Genomic DNA, 20,690 nt, shown 5'->3' with positions numbered 1-20,690 from the left:
ACTGTTGACTGACTCTAACTTTTATGTTGGCCTACGTATGTAATACGTTACAACATATGCCTTGCATGGGGGCTTAATTAAATAGAATGTAAATAATTTTAATTTTAGTCGCTGTCTGTCCGGTTACGCAGTCTCGAAAACGGTTGGCCCTGACCAGTATTTGTACGCAATCTGACTGCATAGAATAACAACAAAGAATGAAAGAAAACTTCCGTTAACACAATTAATTAATTAAGTCCCCAGCAACTATAAAACCTACGAAACAACAAAACACAAGTGTAGCCGTTCTGAGTGTGGAAGTGTGATTCAACGTACACACCCGGCACGGCTCCTCCCCAATAAGACCAGACATTTTAAACACCATTTATACTGAAGTAATAAAAAAAAAACCAGAAATACTATAATTGCACATAGAAACCAGAAATACAGTCTAATACAAGAATACGAGCCAAATGCTTTGTTGACTGAACCTGTGACCAAGAGGCATTATTGTTTAAGACATTGAAATAATAAAAGCACATTACAGCATCCCTAATCCAACAACATCTGGTGTCTAGCCCATCAAACAATATGACAACATCTGAACAAGCACTCTCCATGGGAACTTCTCAACAACGACTCACCACTGCTACATCTCAACAAGCACTGCCTACTGCTACTTCTCAATAAGCACTGCCCACTGCTACATCTCAACCAACACTGCCTACCACGACTTCTCGACAAGAACTGCCTACTACGACTTCTCAATAAGCACTGCCAGTGGAGGCGGCTGAATTATACTCTTTGGCGCAATCTCTGGCGCTGTGTCTCAGTGTAGCCACCTTTCAGCCTCTATGTAATTCTTTCATTGCAAATATTATTACTTAGTCTACTCACACACGAACTAATATGCTTGTGCTACGGTTGTCGGTGTCAGTGGAATGAAAACAATTTGTGTACACCGAGACTACGAAAATCTTCACTTCAAGAAACAATTCTAAATGACTTTGATGCTGTACTGTATGCAGTCACGTTATTGTTGAATTCTATTGCATGTATTTTACTGGTGACATTACTTTTTACGCCAGACACGACAAGAACTAGTGCAGAGCAAATCTATAGTTGTTACGAAACTAATTTTTTGCAAAGAAAGTTCACAGACTGTATGCACTGTGTTTTTATTGCAATAACTAATGTTATGAAAACAAAATAGCAAGAAAAAAAAGAAGATTAACTCTGGCATTCCTACGTCATAAGGACTTCCACATTTGTTAACTTGTATCTCATGGACGCTGACTTTGACGACTATGTTTGTGCGCCTGTGCACAACGATTTTGAGACACCCGCTAAATCCGCAGGGCAGAACAGGTGATTAGGATTGTGGAAAGGGTCAATTAGGTGTCCGTCAGGTCCACTCGCAATTGTAATTTACTATAATTTAATAACACTTTTAAACCAAAACGGTACATGGAGGAGCCTTTAAAACTACGAGTTTCAAAAAGGCAATTGTTTCACGGCTGATGGCCTCCAAACAAGAAATCTTAAAAGTCAACCAAATAAAAATGCAGTTAAAATAGCAAATAAAATAATTAAAATATATATGAATCACAGCTAGGCTGGAAAGCCTCAAGGCAAAAGTAGATAGAACAAACATATGTAAGGTGCAGTACAAGTGGCTGAGAGCCACAATTAAATTTGAAAATTTTAAAATATATCACCATAATCTTTCAAGGCAGAAGGCCGCAATGTTTTTGCTTAAAGGGAAATTTCAAGAATAAGGTTTTAAGCGGCTTTTGGCCCACAGTTGATTTTCCAAAATTCAGAGTGTATAAACTCCAGTAAAAAGAAGAATTTTTAAATCATTGGCTATGATAGATTATAAACAGACAATTGAACACCGATGAGAAGGACAATAAACAAAACGGCACTCAGAACCCTCCAGGGAGGTCGGTCTGCCCTCGTTCACTTAGGTGAGAGGTGGTGAGCCCAACTACAATTGATCCGTCGGAACCCAACCAGGGAACGGTGACGGACCGACCGACACAGCGACTTGCTTGCCACCAATCAGTACATGGGAACTCAAACACAAAAAGTTACGAACGTGATTGTCCACACCATGTTGGACAGCGACAGCAGGTGAGGAAAGGACTCTGCCTGAAATTACTTTAGTGGCCAGGGCAGGTAACCCGAACACTAACGGCCAAAAGGCAGAAAATTCCGCTGGTACACTAGAATTTGAAATACGGTAATATAATTAATATCACCTAAAAGGAACACTGCCTGAATTTACGCCAGTGGCCAGGGCATGTAACCAGAACACTAACGGCCACAAGGCAGAAAATTCCGCTGGTGCACTCGAATTGCAGTCACCCAATATAGATAACTGCACCGCATGGCGGCTAAACTTCAGCAATAGAAACACTCGGTGTTGCTCACAGGAAAACCTCGCCAACAGCGAACCACCGAAACGAACCACACAACATGAAAGGACGTGGCTTGGGTAGTTGAAACCACTACTCAACTTTGACGCCCTGGGTCGGTGAACCACTAAGCTCGTAGCGATCGGACAGCTCCACACACGCTCCGACACTGCGCAGGGACCGCCAGCTGGACGCAGCCGAGTGCACTGCGCGGAGGTAATTTCCCTGGTCCGCTGCTATCGACCGACTCCCTGCTGGTCCATCCGCGACTGCTGCTTCGTCGCGACTGCACTGTTGGTGCGTCTGCCCCTCACTTCCAGACACACGACGTCGGAAATACTGGCTCGGACCCAGCCATGCAGAGGAAACATGCCCACTGGCTAAACGACACCCATGCACCAGGAAAGGACCGACCCAAGCTCTACAAGATGGTAATTAAAGGAGCCTAATTAAAGGGGCCCAGAAACGCTCAGAGGACCAGTTACACGTCACCCGATGAGACGACCGACCTCTCAGAACCAATACACTGACAACACTTAAAATAACTTGTCCATCAAAATCACACAAACTACACACACACAACCTGACAAACACTTGCACGAAAACCTGAACGATACCCAACAGTAACTAAGCACGCACGAAGACAGATCGGGAGTCGAAGCACACACACGCACAGCCGACTCATAAACGATCCGCGAGCCAAAACGCGTCGTCCAGTAGGACGACCGACCAACGATCCACCAAGACCGTGGCCTGGCTCAAGTGATGCGTGGCGGCAATGGTCGGGCGAGTCTTGTCGACACAGACCTCACTGCTGCTCCACCCGACTGTACTAATGCGCCACTGCAACTCCCCGACTGGCAGGTTCGGTCTGCACTCCAGACGCGTTCCAACTGACGGGCTGCCCGAATTCGCGATCCGAACTCCCTTACGACATAAAACGAGTGGGAAATAATAGCAGTCGAGCAAATATACTACGAGACGGGATATATCAATATGCGCTGCTAGCGCCGGTCACGGTAAGGCGAAGCAGCAACTCAGCGACAGTAGTAATTCAAATTAACGTAGAGAGGTGGAAGTACGTTAAAAACAGGGTGTAAAATACATGATGGCGGGAACACTAACCACGCACGGCTCAGATTTATTCTTTTTGCAGTTAGTATTTTTATTTCATTATTCTATTACTTGGACTTACGTTCTATTTCATTGTGATTGCAGTACTTAGATTGAAAATTTTTAACTTCGTTAACGAATTTTGGAGACTAACCTTTGCAAGTTACAAAACTCACTCTGAAAAATTCTTGTCGGAAAGGCCAAGGGGTTGAGACAGGGGGCTGTAGAAAATTTCGTAAGCATTTTTCTAGTACTTGAATGTCATGAACGCGTAAGCGCCTTTGTACTGTTTGAAATTATGCGTGCAGTGTCATCAGAGATGTTGCGTCGCCTAGAGACTTGCTTGGATCCTCTCTACCTTGCAATATGTGCCTGAGTTGATGTTAATGGTGAGATGAGGAGACACAGTACTCGGCAGTAGTGTCATGGGTAATAGTATGGCATAGGTCGAGTAGTATGGTTGCAGTTATATTCCGTGAAAGGAAAACATGTTGATTTACTGTTTAATTATTTGGGATGAGGAAAGAGATTGAAGCGTTTTGAGAAGAACATTTTATTACGTTTATTTTGATTAGGAATAAACCTGGATTTGATTTTAGGAAATTGGTTTTAGATGTCGGACTTCATTGCGGCAGCTTGTGGCTACTCATTCTTGGTTCAGACACCTGGAGACTTGTGTATAGGGAAAGATACACTGTCATGTATTATTTTCGGTTTGAATTTGGGGGTACGAATAACTGTTAAATATTTAATTCTGAGAAGATATCATTTGATGTTAGTGATTATTTACGATTTTCCACTCACGAGTTGTAACTCTTTTATGTATTGCTGTGAAGCAAAGAAAGACATAAATTTTCATTTCACAACTATTCTAATCAGAAAACGAATTACATATGATTTTATAATTTATCCCAAGTCATTGTCCGCATTGAAAGTCTATGCCGACATATGAGTTATCTTTTTTACTTACTCAGATCTGTTATGAACCAAGTATGATCTGATTCTTAGAAAAGAGAGCGCATTGCACCAGGCTCATCCCAGTAGTTATGCGACGCGACGCGCTTTCAAGAGAATATCAAGTGTCACGGGGATGCCATTGTGTAACAGGTAAGCCAAAATCAAAAATTAAAAGAGGGAACACTGATTTATTCTAGAGCAAATTTATCAGTTTAAAAGTTTAATGATTCACAGTCTTCAATACGGAAAGTATTCTTGCCATTAAGAATGTTTAACCAGAGAGGGAACCAGACAGGCACTTTCAAATTACTTTCTCGCAATCAGATTTTGCTACACATTCCCGGAGTCTCATTCTTGTGTTCAAAATTTACGAATTCCTATGTTGAGCGTTGGCCGAAGCATACGCGTAGGTTGAACTGCCTGCGAGCAAAACTTATAATGAATAACAACAATTATTTTTATTTAGATGACTTTCAAATGTCAGGGCTATTCTGAAAGTGTGGAAACGACAGTGAAAATCAAAACTATTTTGTTTGCAACAGATAGCTACAGCCGCCAGCTACTTCTCTATACTTCTCTACATAGTCGCCGCTCCGACTTCCGATACCCTCGTAATAGAAGGCAGCCTCCTGTGCTTTACGACAATCTCTGCGCTGGAATGCAGCTCACTGTCTGTGCCAAAATGTTGTTTTTATAGTCAGCGGGTTCATTTGAGCAGAGATGAAAGTCAGAGGAAGCTAAGTCCGAGCTGTATGGTGGGTGAACAGACACTTCCCATGAAAACGCTGCAGTTGTGTCGTCATTGCCCCTGCAATGTGCGGCCAGAACTGTCATGAAGAATAAAATACTTGACCACTACGTTATGTGGGCTGCATGGAGTTACGCGAAAACTTTCGGCAGGGACCCAAATTTGCCGGGAGACACCATTTTCTTGGCATCTTCACGTGCTCGCTTGTGTGCTCAGAACTGAGAAGGGCGAAGTGACGCCATCTATGGGTTCATAGGGCATACTAGACACACTGGCCAACAGACCTTTGCACACCTTCATCGGATTTTCATTGTGGTTTCCATTTCGCGACCAATAGATGGCGCTCCGGTAGGTACATAAAAACACGGGCATGTACAAACGCAACGGTGTATAAAAATATGAAAGCAGTCGGTGAAGAACGTTCGGAGGTTGTATTTTTATTGATTGAAATTACTAATTCCATCAGTGACTCTTACCTCTGTGGGAACAGCGGTTCCCGTCAGATCACTGAAGTCAAGCCTCATCGGCCTGGATGGGTGACCATCCGGTCTACCGAGCGCTGTTGGTAAGCGGGGTGCTCCCAGCCCTTGTGAGGCAAAATTACGGCCGTAGGCCGAGGGTGGAACGGCGGCCGATCGGACCGTTGGGTCATCATGGCCTGTTCGCGCGGAGTTTAAGTTTTTATTTTTTTATCAGTGGCATGGGAAAGAGATCAGTATTTTTTAAAAGTACTTTTCTTAGCACATTTATGGCAATAATTTAAAGTGTTCATCGAATACCATATTAGGTAAACTATGTGACAACATGCATCAATCTACCACTGTTCTATCGGTATCTTTCATTTCGTTATGAACATGTGAAATAAATGTAATTCGCTTTGCCAATCTATAAGTCTTATGCATTTCCTTATCCTCATCAAATAACTATACATTTCTGAAGGTCCAAGACGTCAAAGTGAAGTCACTATAATCCTCCTCAAACAGCTGTCGCGCAATTCTGTCCTTATGGCATGGACAGCTATCCTACTGAAAGATCCTATCCCCATCGGGGAAACTATAATTATGAACCGATGCAGATGGTTTGCAGTAATTTACACGTAGTCCTCAGTTCCCGTTTCTGTTACTACCGCAGGTGCCACTGACACCCAGGTGAGTCTCTTCCACAGCATTATATTGCTCCCACCGGCCTGCGTCCGTGATGCGATGCATGTTTCATTCATCTGTTCACTTGGCCGACAGCGAATCGAGATGCAATTATGTAACTAGTGTGACAAGGAACGTGACTCTTCCAACAACGTGATATAGGTCCATTGATCCACGGATCAATTTAGATGGGCTCTTGCTCACTGCAAAAGTTACTGGCGATGTTATTGGGTCAACACGGAAAGACGTAGGGGTCGTCAACTGAGGAGCGTCGTGTTCAACTATGTGCGCTAAGCAGTATGCTCCCAAACACTCGAGCCCTCGTCAGCATTGTACTTTGTCATCAGATCTTACACAGATCGCCTATTAGAGGTATCACAGCCCTTCACTTTTCGAAGATGCTCTCGATAGTAGCATGCAAACATCAACTAGATTCGTCGTTTCCGAGATGCTTCGTTCCCAGGAGATGGACGGTAATAAGCAGCTCTTCGTCAAAATGGCTTAGGCCAGCGGATTTCGCCTCATGAGCAGTAATCATTCGTCTCTGCTACTAATAGCTACGGTACTTTCCGTACCATGACAAGTACCAGCAACCCCACCAGGCGACAGACCATATCACGATCGGCATTGGTCTTCAAGTTTTAACTCATAATAAAAAGCAGCGCGTCTATGAACTTGGGCGACTAGATTCGTGATATCCTTCAAGAAAGGTCGCAGCTCTTAGTAACTCACGGAAAATCTTCGAGTAAAACAGAAGCGAAATCCGGCTTTCCGCAAGGAACTGTTGTAGAAATGGCTCTGAGCACTATGGGACTTAACATCTGAGGTCATCAGTCCCCTAGACTCAGAATTACTTAAACCTAACTTAACGTAAGGACATCACACACATCCATGCCCGAGGCAGGATTCGAACCTACGACCACAGCTGCAGCGCAGTTCCGGACTGAAGTGCCTAGAACCGCTCGGCCACAGTCGCCGGCTGAAGTGTTGTAGCCCCTCTCCTGTTTCCATCTACATCAGTGATTTACGAGATGATCTGAGCAGCCGTCTCAGATTGTTTGCAGATGTTGCTGTCATTTATCGTCTAGCAAAGTTATCAATAGATCAAAAATAGTTGTAAAATGGCTCACAGGGAAAGTAACTAATCCGATAAGTCGAAATATGCCCTGACATTTTCTGTGCACAAGAAATACACCAGTAAAAACACACAGTGTCAATATTTTATCTGCTAAGACACACTGCCAGGCTGCTGGCAAAATGTACACCCCTGCCATAGGTGTAGCACACAGTGCACGTGCAACACAAGTTGCACGTGTCTTTGTGATGGCACATAGTTTCACAGACAAGCATTCACAACGCTTATGTAATTTGTAAAGTAAATTGCTGTTTCCATTGGCAGTTTCTCTGACGCAATTGTTCATTGTTACTATTCGCTAGAATCTGCAGCTCATTTGGTATCGATAATAATTGGCAGTAGCGTTTGCGGTATCACTACGTGTTAAAATGGAGATAAGGCTGAATTAATTTTCTTTGTGTTTTCTTCTTATACGCTTGCTACTAACATTTGTCTTCGTGCAGGCTCAGAGTCTCACAGTAAAGTGGAATTCATTTAACGTTTTCAACCTTGCAAAGATCGAATATGAAGGACGTGGTATGCATCAAAAACACCTACTCCTAATGAAGACCAGCATATGTGTTATTTATTAGTTGATTTTCGGACATTCGTTCTAATGAAGTCGTCATTTCGTTTGAAACAGTGTAAACTTCAGAAGGAACAAGACATAGTTCAGACGATTCCATGAATTGCGATTCAGACGATGACTGTTGTGCTAAATACAGCTCTTAAAAAACAGAATATCTTCCAACCACAAAATAAACATGTACAGTAATATTTTTCAGCGACACAGAAAAGACTCTAACTTTTTCTCAATGAAGGATGGAGAAAACAGTTAAACTTAAGCATAGTGCTAAGCCAGTTTCTGAACATGAATTGTATAAATGGAAGAAATATTGAAACAAAGTATGAAATAAACTCCGAAATGAAACTCTAAAAAGTGTGAAGAAACACTGTTCGAAAATTTAGAATTGCTGGTGAGAGTCAGTACAGGAGACTGGACTCTCTGAATTGCAAAGGAGATGACCTTTTCTAATTTCCAGGCTTCTTCGACCTCATTGAACAGATTCAGGACATTATATGGAAAATGAGACAGCAAAAGTACGAAGTTTTCCTCAAAGAAACGTGTAGAGGAGAAGTAATTAATGGGTAATACTATTGAGAAATTGGTAGTTGATATGCAGCTTAAACTTCTTGCTAGCCCATAAAAGCCGAGTATAAAGACAATCAGTCACGTTTCATGCGTACCACACTTCATTACTTGGAGCGGAAAAAAGACAGAGTGGCTTATGAAGCCGAGGAATGATATGAAACATTGGTATACAACAGCGCCAGTGATTCGTATCAGCGTATTACTGTTCCACAACATTACCTCTATCTTCAGGAACATCAATGCAAGTTACGATCAAAACTTAAGAAAAAAATACTGTTTACTTGCAAAAGTCTTGTAAGCGACGAAGCAAAATGTGGAAAAATGGAGATAATAATTCTGTATGTCACATCCGAAATGTCTTCTTAAATTACAAAATAATTCATTAATTCGTAGGTTTTGCTGGACTCTTGGCCTGAACAGAGAGACACCTATATGGGAGGAAGACGAAAAGACTGTTAATGCAGTTCGGATTCCAAACTGGACGAATAGCATGATAAACCATATCGAGGAAAAAAAATCGACAGTGTAAAGCCTTTCTCAGAAAACTGCCAGACAATATAATCTCTGACAACTCCTTGTCATATTAGATTTATTAGCTGTACAGTATTGTTAATCTTCAGTTAATTGTAATTTATTAGTTTTCATAACCACATTTTTCGAATTTCGTCAACTCTGCCTGGTACGATGGTAAGCAGCACAATAAACAGAACAAAGGCCACGACCATTTCTTACTCCATTCCAGTTCTGACATTATTTTTCTCCTCATTCCTTACCCTATCAGTCCACCTAATTTTCAACATTCGTCTGCAGCACCACACCTCAAATGCTTTAATTCTCTTGCGTTTCGGTCCATGTATCAGTACTGTACAATGCTACACTCAAAACGTACGTTCTTAGAAATATCTCCCTTAAATTGAGGCGTGTGTTCGATGCTAGTAGAGTTCTTTTGACCAGCAATGACCTTTTTCCCACTGCTATCCTGCTTTTGATCCACTATGAATCAAGAATTCAAATATCTCTAAGCACTATAGGGCTTAACATCTGAGGTCATCAGTCCCCTAGAACTTAGATAAACCTAACTAACCTAAGGACATCACAGACACCCATGCCCAAGGCAGGATTCGAACCTGCGACCGTAGCAGCCGCGTGGTTCTGGACTGAAGCGCCTAGAACCACTAGACCAAAGCGGCCGGCAATCAAGGATTATTTTGCTTCCCAGGTAGTATCTACTTTGTGACTATCAGTCCCGATGTTAAGTATCTCGCTCTTCACATTTCTGCTACTTCTCATTACTTTCGCCTTCTTCAGTTTACTCTCAATCGATATTCCTTACTCATTAGACTGTTCATTCCATTCAACGGATCCTGTAAATCTTCTTCACCTCGGGTGAGCATAGGAATGTTATCAGCGGAACTTATCATTCATATTCTTACGCACTGAATTTTAATTCCATTCTTGAATCTTCCTTTTATTTCCATCATTGCTTCTTCGATGTATAAATTGAACAATAAGGCCGAAAAAGTATATCGCTGTCTTATACACTTTTTAATCCGAGCAGTTCGTTTTTGGTCTTCCAGTTACATTTCTCCCTATTGGCTCTTCGACATGTTGTATATCACCTATAGGTTACTCCTGTTTCTATCAGAATTTCGAACATATTACATCATTTTAAATTACCCGACACTCTTTACAGGTCGATAAATCCTATAAACGCACCTTGATTTTTCTTAGTCTTGCATCACAAACCGCAACGTCAGAAGTGCCTGTCTGGTGCCATTACCTTTCGTAAAGTCAAACTGATTGTCGTATGACACACTCTCAGTTTTCTTTTCAGCAACTTGGATGCATGAGCTCTTATTTGACTGAACGATAATTCTCGCACTTTTCTGTTATTTCAATCTAGGGAATTACGTGGATCATTTTCCGGAAGTCGTATGGTGTATCTCCAAACTCATACACTCTACACAACAATCCGAATTCGTTTTGTTGCCACTACTCCAAATTATTTTAGAAATTCTGATGGTATATTATCCATCCCTCCTGCCTTGTCTGATCTTGAGTCTTCCAAAGCTGTCTTAAATTCTGATTCTAATGCTAGATCCCCTATCTTTTCTATATTGGCTTTGTTTCTTCATCTATCATTCAGAAAAGTCTACCTTCACATAGAGACATTTTGGTATGATTTAAGTGCTTGAAATTCACATGTGTGCATTCTGGACTTCACGCTACGCGGCGGTAGGTCCTTTTCTCACGGCTGCGTAGGTTTATTCGCGTGCTGTTGCACTGTAATAAAATAAGAGAAATAAGAGCCCTCTCGGAAAGATTTGAGCGTTCGTTTTCCCCGCGCTGTGTTCGACAGAGGAAAGGTAGAGAACTAGAACGATAGTGGTTCGATAGTGCTCTTTCAGGCATTTAAGTGTATAATGCTGTCTAGTCATGTTGGTGGAAACCCCGCGTTCTAGGTCCGTACCTGGTATTACTTTTCCGCTGAAAATTCGTATTCCAATACAGCTGAATTAAATTTTTAAAAATATACACTCTGTGACAGTATCTTGTTATGCAGACATAGCAGCGACTTGTAACATGCAGGAGGCAGATTTAAGTCGTTGTTATCTACAGTACTCCCAGTTGCAGGGTATTTATAGGGGTGGCCGACTGATCTGACGCACTGTGGGGCCCCTTTTAAGCAGAAAACGCTATTTTTTACTGAATTACTCTACTAACGCGTAATGTGGACAGATGACACCTAACAAATATTCATTTCGCCTATTTATGCACTAATGGACGTTATTTATTTGTGTCTTTGCATCATTGATTGGCCAGTGCAGTAAAAATCTGTCGTGTCTAATACTATTCGTTATAGTTGACAAGTAATTCCATTCACGTACCTACAGATAGTGTCGGAAGTGTAGGCAACCGTGTAGTAAATCCTAGCGCCCGACATCTGGTTGGCAGCTCTTGGCGACTGTAGACGTTGAGCGGATCAGTGACGATACTTATCCGATACACACGGTGGTAATCTGCTCCACATCGGTCACTAACTCGATAACGTTTTTCGGTGGACGGCCAGTATTTATACGCAACACAGGCAAGGTGTTGACCTGCAGATACTCCAGGCGTCTCGTAGATGTCCTGTCGTTATACTTCAAGAGCCCCCTGTTCCGCGTACATAGGTAGCACACCGCGCCTAGTACACGTCCACGCGGCGCTCAGGACCACAACACAGTTGCGACACCTGAGGATGTGCTTATGAGAGTCCGAAACCGGTCCTGATAGTAAAAGGAATTTACAACTGAAGCGGTATTTTCAACCTCTGGTATAATTCTCAGTTACGAATGTTTGTTTGTATACCTCTAGAGGATTATGGATCTTGCTAAACCCTCTGGTTGGCAAAAGGTGTCCCCCCAGAACACCGAGGTCTGTTGCGATTTGGAAATGCAGTTTCCTGCAGTCAGCACGGTTGTGGTAGCGGTAGACAGCGCTTTTGCTGATTAGACAATAAATTGGTAGAGAATGAATTCATTCTGCTGCGAAGTAGGCGCTGTTATGAAACTTCCTCGCAGGCTAAAAATAATTCTGCTGCGAAGTAGGCACTGTTATGAAACTTCCTCGCAGGCTAAAACCGCGTGCCTGATCATAATGTGGGACTTTGCCTTCCTCGGGCAAATGCTCTACCAAATGAGCTACCTGAGTAAGACTCACCATCTCACCTCATATCTTAACTTCCGTCAGTACGTCATTTCCTACCTTCCACATTTCACAGAAGTTCTCCAGTGTGAACGAGACGTGAGTCGTGCTCGGCTAACTCATTTGGTAGAGCACTTGCCTCCGAAAGCGAAGGTCATGGACTCGAATCCCGGTGCGGCATACTGTTTTAATCTTCCAGAAAGTTTCAAGTAAATAGATAACTGTCACTGCGTATTCTACATTTCTTCACAACATGTAAGTATGTTTGACCCACTGGGTGACTGTAGCGTAACGTGCAAGACAGGCAGATCGTAGTGGAGAATGCTGTCTCGATATGACCCCCTGTTCAAAGATCTGCTGATTAACTTCGACTTTGTTTTCGTATGATTACTGTCACCCATCTAGACACTCTTTGGCGTGGGAAGAGGTGGCATGACACGATTTTCAACCTTTGTTACACTTTACACAACCAGAGAGAAGCACAGGTACATTACAACAGTAACAGGCTGAAGAATTCAAAACTGAAACTGCAGACTTAAACATTACGAACAGAAGGATATGGGTACAAAAACGAAAAACTGGAAGCAATATTCAATTCGTGTGATGTATCTCAGCACTCATACAAAGAAGTTGCTTCTTCACCAAGCCATACAATATTCTGCCACCATTTCCCCCAAATCCTTTATGCAGATGGTTTAAAATTTTAAAGCCATACATGGAATAAGCCTCCTTTTTACTCTTATTAAAATTTATGTAAGTAGAAACATAATGAAAAGAACTTGGGCGTCTGAGACAAATGGTGTAAATAGATCAAAGCTTCTAGACAAAACGATCATCTAATGTTAGAGACATGTTACATGACATCACAATGTACGACAGAAATTATTAATATTGGGGGTCAAATAAAAGATTATAAATGACATTCAAAAAAATTACCTACAGTTATTGTTATGTCTATAGGGCAAGGGGCCACACTTTGGGATAGGTAAGGAAATATAAGGATTTGGTTGCTTAAAAATCAGCCGAAAGCTCTCTCAAATGACTGACACATGTAAAACACAATAGATTTTGTATCTAACTTTTTACAGCGAAGCTCAGCAGATTATGTTTCATGATTTTTGTCAAAGAAACTTGTGCGTTTTGGAAAATGCACTAAAAGTGGCGCGCAGTTTCAGATAAGGTTATTTCATAAGGAAGATTCAAGATTGCATACCAGTAGGAATATTGTGTTACTACACAAACTTAAGCAGAGATATTCCAGTTTCATTAGAATAATGATAGATTTACTTCACGTTTGTGGTCAGTATCGAAGTCCAGAATACACACACGTGAAGCACTTAAATCATGGCATAATATGGAAAAAATACACAAATACCAGTAGCAGATTGTCTACAGCTTTAAACAATAAAATAGACCATGATGAAAAGTGTTACTCACATACATGTGCATCTGTGCTCTTTAAATATGATGAGGCATACCTGTTTTATAAAAACATCTCCTAATAGACAATCTGCTAGTTGGTTGGTAATATAATGTCCATGGCCCCTTGGAAGAGAAAAATTTTCCATGCTGTCCTGATTCAGCCTGGCAGTAAATATGTATTTGACATTGCATGCTCTCAAGTACCTAAGAGTGACTAGATACATTTCATGAATCCTTTCCGAAAAGGTAGCAAACGTCTTGATGATCCAACGCGCATGCTCTCACAGCATTTGTGGTAGTTGCGCAGACATTGTTCTTTGTGCTTCGAGACGAGTTACAAATCCTACTTTCGAAGATCCTTGAATTGAAGACATCTAAAATATCATCGACCAGCTGTATGAAGTCACTAGCTTGTCCTTCTTCTGGCATTACATACTGAACAGCCTGAGAAATTGTGTGAGACATCAATTCGGCTGCTAAACGCACACTCTGTCGGTCTCTACCCTTATTAGTCTGGTGTTGCTGAGTTAACTTTGGGCACATTTTCATCTCGCCACTGACTAAAGTCAAAAGCCTCTCGCACACAAATTCCGTCACTGCCTTATTCTCTATAATAATGCCTCCATCCAGCAAATGATTCCGAACAGCTTTACCAAGTGTGGGACATCAGTGATCACCCACGCACTTATCGCTGTGCCGCTAGGATGAGGGAAACAACTGTTTATGTGCGTCACACCACATTCGTTCCAAACGGTAATGTTGTTTGTTCCCATGTCTGTTACACAAGGTACGACCTTATACGAACTACTGACTAAGGCGACAATAATTTCATTCAAGAGGACAACTGTCATGCGAATATCAAAATCAAAATAAACAGGTTGTTTCCAACTTGAAGATAGCCCACGCACCGTAACAACTAAACCGTTACTGTGGGGTGCTAACACCCTGTCCTCTTGTTGATCATAGCAAATCCTGCTGTCAATGTCCATTTCGTCAAAGGACAAAACGCAGACACGTTCCCTGTCAGTGTATTTTTTTATCATAATTAAAACATCTTTCAAAATGACAGGACTGCAAGCAAAAGACGGTTTATTCAGGCTCTCAATGTCGACACAGCCTCAGTAAATTATATTTTTGCGACACAATACGCACAGTAATCGCTTTACAAATGTCCTCATTAGTTCATCAAATCCTTTTTGAGTCGTTTAATAAACTTATCACTTGATTGTGTGAACGTATGAGTAATTTCATTGGACTCAAGCATCACCATATTAATTTCTTCCTCACACAAAAGTCGTTGTGTTCTTGACAGCTGACTCCGAAGACCTTTATTACGTGCTCGAAGTTGCACACACACGTCTGTAAGACCAGCATTTCTTCTGTCTGACGCCGCTATACCATTCATCAAAGTAACTTTATGTGTGCCGGAAGAAAGACTGCCAGCTTACTAAGATGCTTCTTATTTGGTGACAGCTTTTCAAGAATCTCGAGAGATTTTTAACGTAAAGTGTGATTATAATTAAAGTAAACTTTCAAAACGCTGTAGAAACAACACCACTGGTCAGAATGACGTCACATATCGACGGAATAATATCGGAGAAGGGCGAAAATGTAAGGCAGACGAAAAAAAGTAGAGTAAAAACTGATTAATGGATGTGGCTGTATGTGCCATAATACGTAAATGAAAACACCTGTCACGCTCACGACCCACTGAAGTTGGTATAAGCACGCCGGGTACCCGGATTTTCCTCCTTTCGCGCCTGCAACGTTTGCAGTCTCAATGCAGGATCGCGCTCTGCTTGTAAAGCTGTATTACAGGGTTGATGACTGTGCACACGTTGCTCTGCAGAAGTTCCGGACACTGAAGGGTTTGAAAAAAGGTGTTGACCGATGACTGCCGTGCATCTGGAGAAAATGATTCGGAAATTCGAAAAGACAGGTTCTTTTGGTGTGCAACCTGGTAGAGAGAGGAAACGAACTCATTCGACGTCGATGGAACCAGAAGCCGCAGCAGTGCAGGAAGAGACGAGTGGTGGTGCGCAAATATGTAGTGCTCGGAGAACCGCCCGAACATTGGACATAAGCGTGAGCACGGTGCGTAAAATCCTACGAAACAGCCTTCTTTGCTATCCATTAAACATTGCCCACGTGCACGAATTGCTTTGTGTTGACGTACCAGATAGATACCTTTGCTTTGGAATTTCTTGTTCGCCTGGATGTCGAAAATGATTGGCAGTCTAAGCCCACTTCCAGCTGACAGGATATGTCAATAAACAGAATTGTCGAATATGGGTCAAATCAACCAATACCACTTCACCCAGAAAAGGTAACTTTGTGGTCCGGGTATATGGCATCGCTTACCATAGGACAATATATTTTCGAAGGGACAAATGCTTACAGTCCTGTTACCCGCACCGTCACTGGAAAGCGCTATGAGTGTCTTTTGCACTACTTCGCCACTCCAACTCTCCAAAAGCGTGGATGTGTGGATGGGATCATTTTTATGCAAGATGGCTTACCTCCGCACATTGCCAATCAAGTTAAGCAGCTGCTGAAGCACCAGTTTGGAAATTTTAGAATTATCAGCCGCCATTTCCCTATAGCCTGGCTGTCCCTATCGCTGATCTCAATTCGCGTGACTTCTGGTTCTGGGGTTATCGAAAAGATGTTGTGTTCAGTGTTCCGATTGCAAATTTAGCTGCATTGAAGGAACGCACTGCGCAACACAGTCTAACGTGACCTCGGAGACACTTCGATCGGTCGTGGAACATGCTGTTTCTAGATTTCAAATTGTTGCAGAAAACGGTGGACCGCTTATCGAAAATGGTTTGCGCCGGTCACACGGATATAAATAATCTGATTTGATTTTGACTGATGCTTTCTGTGCGGTTTTTGGCCTTAGGACAGTTAAAAACCGATGTGATTGATGCTTTTTATGCCGTTTTTGGTCTCAGGACAAAAAACCAGGTAATTGATGCTTTTTATGCCGTTTTTGGTCTCAGCACAATTAAAAACCGATTTTTGCCATCCGATGTGAGATGACAGTATCACACCTTTACACCCATGCATACTGAGTAGTACAGTTTGTTTAACGTCAAACGCACACCTTAGACATTATTGTATGACTCATTTGTAGTCGACCACTAATTAATTATGATGCTTACAGTGCCATCATGCTACATTTTGTAACTATTTATTTTTCTTCTGTCATACGTTCCCCTCCCCCCCCCTTCTCCGATAACATTCCGTTGCAATTTTACGTCATTCTGAGCTGGCCGGTGTGGCCGAGTGGTTCTAGGCACTTCAGTCTGGAACCGCGCAACCGCTACGGTCGCAGCTTCGAATCCTGCCTCTGGCATGGATGTGTGTGATGTCCTTAGGTTAGTTAGGTTTAAGTAGTTCTAAGTTCTAGGGGACTGATAACCTCAGATGTTAAGTCCCATAGTGCTCAGAGCCATTTGACCCATTTTTTTGATGTCATTCTGACCAGTGGTGTTACTTCTTCAGCGGTTTGAAAGTTAAATTATAATCACCCTGCAGCTGTCTTTTCTTACACAGTTTGACTCTTCTCTTCTTTTGCACTCGGGGTGATGAACTGACAATCTTACTACTTCACGACAAACTGCACGACAGACCTGCGTCTCGCTTGAGAACTCTTTATCGGAGCAAACTAAGAAATTCAGATCATCCATCATGTAATCTCCTTCTGCGAAATGGCGAGAGCATATTCATGCATGCACCATATTTATACTGCTTTTCCTACAACATTTGGACAGCCACAGTCTTTCTAATGCTTCATTACTCGAAAAGCTGTGATTCATTATGTCAGTTCCCTCTGTGTTCCGGTTGTGGGAAACGCAGAGCGTAACAGCCCAGCCTGTCATAGTAAAACGTAATTTTCACACTCACTTGCCCATTCTGCACTATTTCACAGGACACAGTTTTTCTAATGCTTCATTACTCGAAAATCTGTGACACATTATCTCAGTTACCTCTGTGTTCCGGTTGTAGGAAACGCAGAGCGTAACAGCACAGCCTGTCATAATAAAACGTAATTTTCACACTCACTTGCCCATTCTGCACTATTTCACAGGACAAACCGTGAACTATAAAGCTGGCGAACGCAATGTTGATCCTACAGTCTACTGTTCGCCAAATATTTTTGGTTGAGAGTCAAATCTCTGTGCAGTAACACCAGAGGCGGTAACACTCCCGAATTCGTCAAAGTTTCCACTGTTGACTGTGTATTTCCGACGGAAGAACTCAGGCAAAGTAGAGATGGGTCAACTCGAGCTACCAAAACGAGTTAATTTGAGGTGAGGGGGTTTGAGTCTACCCTATTCTGATAGTTGCTAACTCGAGTTGTGACCACGCGGCGGCCGGCGGCCGCTCCTAGCGATGACGCTTTTGTGCGAGGTTGGAGTTTACCGCCGTCGCGCTGTATTTATACAGCCTGATATCACTCACTGTGCTGTTTAAAAGTGCAGTATAGTATTGTGATTTGTTTGGTCGAAATTCGTGAAGTGTTTTCAAGTGTTATTTTCAAGGTGGTTAAGATCGTCCGATAGTCGTCCAATCTCACAGGAAATTCAAAGTAGCTCATGGGTGTATTCAAATTTCATCCTATAGTGTGGCATTCTTTAACTTAGCTTCAAAATACATACATAAAAAACCTTTATCCTCTATCTCACCACATTATGAGCGTAATTTCGAAGAATCCCTTTTAAACGACGCCTACGGTATAAGATACATACAATTTCCAAATTTCAAGTACTTATCCTCAGCGGTATGGGCTGGTTTATGATGAGTGAGTGAACCAGTTTGGCCCTATTCCACGTCCTAAGGCTGGAAAGTCAAATACCAATTTCATTGCTTTAGCTTTCAAAATGTATTAATAGCTTTTTAATAATGATCTGTTTTCAAAAAATCTTTCGCCAACTATTTTACCCCCATAGGGGCTATCTTAAAAATAAAAAATTACACAAATGCATAAAAAATACTTTTTTATTTCTGCCGAAATGCCAAATACCGATTTTTGGAGAGCCTAGCTTCAAAATTGCCTTAATAACGACAAGATTTTCAAAAACCTTCCATTCTATATCTCACGATGTTAGGGATGGAATTTCGAAAAGTGACTTGTTATACAACACCCACAGTGGAAGATCAACACCCTCTGCAATTTTCAAGTTTCTGACGTTAGTGGTTTTGGCTGGGCGATGATGAGTCAATGAGTAAGTGAATCAGTCGGAACAACGCCTTTTATATTCATTGTAGAAAGGTACATCACTATTATGGCTTAAACTTTTCGATTGAGGCGCAGCAGCCATCTGTAGTTATGGCGGGGTGTTTGGCTACGGAATCACCGACTATGAACTGCCGTGAAGAAAAAAAGAGTGATGTATTACATGATCTATAATAATATTGAGTGTATAGCTCGTAAAAAATAAATTGCAGTAGATGCAACATACTGCTTTGACATCAGATATTTGGATGTCAGTCAATAAAAAAGTGTTTTCAGTTTGATCGCCGAATTGATATAAGAAACAAAATTGCAAATAGAAAGGTATGCAAACTGCACAAACGCAGATGAAAGATAGAAGATTTCTTTTTCTACCAACTCGGTTGGGTTAACGGATATTAAGAGAAGTTACAACCCGAGCAGACGAGAACATGGCAGACGACGTCGAACGTGGATTTTCCTGCCAACTTGGTTTATGAATCGGGCTCACTTGGGTTGGATTACAATTCATAGCTTACGAATTGCGGTAAGCCAAAAATTTTTTATTTCTTCTCCTTTAACTTTAATTCTCTTCCCCAAAGTCACCTCGGTTCCCTGTATTGCTTGTTCAGTGTTCAAAATGAATAATGTTTGTGATAGGTTACAGCCCGGTCTCTCCCCCTTCTCAACCACTGTTTCTCTTTCAGATCCTTTGAATGTTATAACTTCATTCTCGTTTCCACACGAGTTTTAAACAACCTGTCGACCTGCTCCCTCCAGAATTTCAAATAATAATCAGAGAGTCAAAAGTTTGTTGAAAATCTGAAAATGTTACAGATTTGCCTTTCTGTAAACTATCTTTTAACCTAAGCTTTGTTGAGACCCCTAATTTCAAATATCACAACAATTTTCCCACTTCTGGAAACGATGAAAAGACAACGGAATAGTCGGAGGCCATGTCAGGGATCGTGGCCTTGGAATTTACGAGAATTCTCATGAGTTGCCACCGAGCGTCTCCTTACATACCGATAAGCAGTCCGAAGATCATGCTGGCCACGCGGGTATCTGTGCCTTCTGGACGGCTGCAGAATTTTCAAGTGAATCCACTGACCTCGGGAGCACCGCTCAAGGCTGCCGTAATAAACTGATTTACTACAAGGCAGTCTGTAGTGATTTGGTTAAACAGTTTCTGTCTTTCCGTAGTTCATACCTAATTAGCTTCGCATGCAAAGACGTATTTTACTGTTTCCTGTTAATCTTCGCTTGCTGTGTAAGAGCGATACTGATGAACATATGATATCACATGACTGACACAAGTGGTCATTATTTGTCTCTTCAGTTTGTTACTGAAAGTTTTTACAAGGACTATTGAGGTATGTGCAATACTTCACTAGGTTTTCCAAGTTAATTACAGGCGGGCGGCAGACTCTGAATGAGATCTTCAATGAATAGCTTGACTGACTGCCTTCGATATCTGTTATCTACACTGTTGGTACTTCGTTAAATATAATACTTCCAAGGAAAACGCTTAATTTTTTTCTGTCGAGAGTATATCTCGTAACCATTACGTTTTACCTAGTGCCAACACAGATATCAAAAGAAATGATGGAGAATGCTTGTCAGGCAGGTCTCACACATCTTCCCCAGAAATGCTACAAAATGGGGTAATAATCATGAATCTAGGCCTTGTTTGTATAGTTAATAACTACTGAAACAGTAGCAAAAAGTTTTTCTCTT

Source organism: Schistocerca americana, chromosome 8 (genome assembly GCF_021461395.2).
Source record: "Schistocerca americana isolate TAMUIC-IGC-003095 chromosome 8, iqSchAmer2.1, whole genome shotgun sequence".
Classification (NCBI taxonomy): domain Eukaryota; kingdom Metazoa; phylum Arthropoda; class Insecta; order Orthoptera; family Acrididae; genus Schistocerca; species Schistocerca americana.
This window is presented reverse-complemented; position numbering follows the sequence as displayed.